Raw genomic sequence first — 4,174 nt, 5'->3', positions numbered from 1 at the left:
AACACATTGACACCGGTATGTCAGACCCACCATACTTGCTCCGGACACTGCGAGAGGGCTGTACAAGCAATGATCACACGCACGGCACAGCGGACACACCAGGAACCGCGGTGTTGGCCGTCGAATGGCGCTAGCTGCGCAGCATTTGTGCACCGCCGCCGTCAGTGTCAGCCAGTTTGCCGTGGCATACGGAGCTCCATCGCAGTCTTTAACACTGGTAGCATGCCGCGACAGCGTGGACGTGAACCGTATGTGCAGTTGACGGACTTTGAGCGAGGGCGTATAGTGGGCATGCGGGAGGCCGGGTGGACGTACCGCCGAATTGCTCAACACGTGGGGCGTGAGGTCTCCACAGTACATCGATGTTGTCGCCAGTGGTCGGCGGAAGGTGCACGTGCCCGTCGACCTGGAACCGGACCGCAGCGACGCACGGATGCACGCCAAGACCGTAGGATCCTACGCAGTGCCATAGGGGACCGCACCGCCACTTCCCAGCAAATTAGGGACACTGTTGCTCTTGGGGTATCGGCGAGGACCATTCGCAACCGTCTCCATGAAGCTGGGCTACGGTCCCGCACACCGTTAGGCCGTCTTCCGCTCACGCCCCAACATCGTGCAGCCCGCCTCCAGTGGTGTCGCGACAGGCGTGAATGGAGGGACGAATGGAGACGTGTCGTCTTCAGCGATGAGAGTCGCTTCTGCCTTGGTGCCAATGGTGGTCGTATGCGTGTTTGGCGCCGTGCAGGTGAGCGCCACAATCAGGACTGCATACGACCGAGGCACACAGGGCCAACACCCGGCATCATGGTGTGGGGAGCGATCTCCTACACTGGCCGTACACCACTGGTGATCGTCGAGGGGACACTGAATAGTGCACGGTACATCCAAACCGTCATCGAACCCATCGTTCTACCATTCCTAGACCGGCAAGGGAACTTGCTGTTCCAACAGGACAATGCACGTCCGCATGTATCCCGTGCCACCCAACGTGCTCTAGAAGGTGTAAGTCAACTACCCTGGCCAGCAAGATCTCCGGATCTGTCCCCCATTGAGCATGTTTGGGACTGGATGAAGCGTCGTCTCACGCGGTCTGCACGTCCAGCACGAACGCTGGTCCACCTGAGGCGCCAGGTGGAAATGGCATGGCAAGCCGTTCCACAGGACTACATCCAGCATCTCTACGATCGTCTCCATGGGAGAATAGCAGCCTGCATTGCTGCGAAAGGTGGATATACACTGTACTAGTGCCGACATTGTGCATGCTCTGTTGCCTGTGTCTATGTGCCTGTGGTTCTGTCAGTGTGATCATGTGATGTATCTGACCCCAGGAATGTGTCAATAAAGTTTCCCCTTCCTGGGACAATGAATTCACGGTGTTCTTATTTCAATTTCCAGGAGTGGGATATATATATATATATATATATATATATATATATATATATATATATATCCCACGCAAGCTTACCTGCGGGTAATCCACGGAATCGTTGTTCACCGAGTTCATACTGAAGGGTTGATTCAGAAAGTTGGTATGGCAGGAAGATAACATCACACATTTAACTATTTTTCAGGCACTTCAGATGCGATTTCGTCACTGAAACTTCAGGAACTTATTGTTCGTGAGTTATACTAATAAAAAATGAAACTGAAAATTGACATTTTCTGTCAGTTTCATGAACGTCTTCCTTAACGATTTCTGCAGACTCCGCTGGCCTTGGTCACAAAACCTCCCTCCTGCCTACAGATATCTGCCGCTTTCACTTCCGAGAACCTGCACCTCCCCCACATCAGCGGCTTTCGTTACGCTTTTTTCCCTTGACAGTGTTGACCCAGAGTCGCAAGTGTCCAGCAGCGTCATCCTCGCACACTCGTTACATGAACACACCAAACTGTAGGTAGCAAATGCCAATGTCCAGTCTCTGCCAGCTCATGTCCACATTTTCCATCATATATATCAAGACATAGAAACACGCCCATGTATTGCTTCCGTCAGAAACCTGGTTCAGACCAAGCATTCCCACAAGATCAAAAAATGGCTCTGAGCACTATGGGACCTAACATCTGGGGTCATCAGTCCCCTAGAACTTAGAACTACTTAAACCTAACTAACCTAAGGACATCACACACATCCCTGCTGCTCGAGGCAGGATTCGAACCTGAGACCATAGAAGTCGCGCGGTTCCGGACTGAAGCGCCTACAACCGCTCGGCCACAACGGCCAGCTTTCCAGAAGTAAATCTAGGCGGCTACATCTTTCTGAGACAAGACACATGTAACAGACGAGAGGGTTGATTATTAGCGTACATACAGTCCGATTTATCACCTACTGTGCTACACAGTCCAAAAACAATGAAAGCAAACAGACGAAATACATGTTCGTACAGGTCAAACCAGTAAGAGAATGTGCCTCATACGTCTCCTCTACAAACACCTAGAGTAGATAGGTTTGCCTCCTTCTAAACTCTCTTTCAAGTCTCTAATCGACATACGAACGTATAATTATAGCTGCTGACACTAACATAAATTTTCTACATAAAAGTCCCTTCAGTGCGAAATTTACGCAGATACTTTTTCTTCAAACATGTCGCTACTTCAGCTTTCTTCTACTCATCATATAAACAGTGCTTAATCTCTCATATATAAAACAAATTCGCCAGGCAGAGTAATTCATATTTCTCAAATATCTGCCCCTGGCATGTCTGCACATTACATAATTTTTATGACGTAGTCGTTAGAATGTCCCAGAAAGAAACCACAGCTGATCACCTACCGAGACTTCAAATGCATGAGTTTATCTGAGCATGAAACTGAGGTGCAAGAAATAGTTTGGGGGACGTCTTCTATTACCTTATTCGATATAAGCGAAAATCTTTATGCATTTACTAACAAACTTAATCAAATGTATGACAAATACGCTCCACAAAATAAAGGAAAAGAAAGAAGGAAACCTGCACCTTAGTCAACTGAATGTATGTCTGCGGATGGGGATATTAAGCCGAAAAATAATTGTTAAAATTCATGGTGAAATCTTCAGGTGTAATCTATTTTGCACAATTCACTACTGGTTTCGGTCAATGACCTTTATCAATGTTTTTTCTGTTTTCCGTCATTCCTTAGTTGCTTCCAAATTCGTGGAGGTATGTTCCGTCTATACAACTAATTGAAGGCAGCTGGTTTATTGCAATACGCGTTGCGCTTCTTTTATTTGTGAAGCATCTTCAGTGGCCTGTAATACATGTTTATTTCCATACATATGGCAAATGTACTATGTGGCAGTTACAGTATGTTACTGTATTGCATTTTGTCATGATTTTCTCTTGTTTTATAGTTTAGAATCAACTACTGTAGCACAAATTTCGTGATGTGAAATTGTCGTTCGGTGTTACTTATGATTTACAACGTTGTCAGCCCATTTGTGTGGTCCTACAGATGTGGTCATTAGTCTCCATGCTCTAGTTGGCCGATTTCCGGCCTTTTTTTTACCCAGATTTGATTCAACACATCACATACATCATTGCACTTTATATTTTCCATTCAACATCTGTGTGTTTTTAGTGTGTAGTTTTGCCAACTGTCTCTTGTGTTTATCTCTCGTCTTTTGTTTGTGTATTGTGTGTGGTTTGACATTTACGTTTGTTTTGAATGTGTGTGTGTGAGTGTGTGTGTGTGTGTGTGTGTGTGTGTGTGTGTGTGTGTGTGAGTGCATTTTGTTCTGTATAAATGTGTCGTTCTTTGTGAGAGAATGAGTTTTTTTTCTTTTATTAAATGGATATTTTGCGTGTATTGTGTGTGTGTGTGTGTGTGTGTGTGTGTGTGTGTCTCTTTCTCTCTCTCTCTCTCACTCTCTCTCTCTCTCTCTCTCTCTCTCTCTCTCACACACACACACACAATAGACAGACACACACAATATCCATTTAATTTAAAAACGAAAGAAAAAGGAAATAAAAACCATGCTCTTACAAAGAACGACGTATTTACACACACACACGCACACACACACAAATGAAAATGTCAAACCACGTACACGACACAAACAGAAAAACAAAAGATGAGAGACAAACACACAGACAGTTGTCAACCCTAACACACCGAAAACACATACATATTGAACACAAAATACAGGGTGCATCAAAAAAATGTACAAACACTTTGAACTGTCATAGACAATTTATTT

Source organism: Schistocerca cancellata, chromosome 2, assembly GCF_023864275.1.
Source record: "Schistocerca cancellata isolate TAMUIC-IGC-003103 chromosome 2, iqSchCanc2.1, whole genome shotgun sequence".
In the NCBI taxonomy this organism is placed as follows: Eukaryota; Metazoa; Arthropoda; class Insecta; order Orthoptera; family Acrididae; genus Schistocerca; species Schistocerca cancellata.
Note: the sequence above shows the minus strand (reverse complement) of the source record.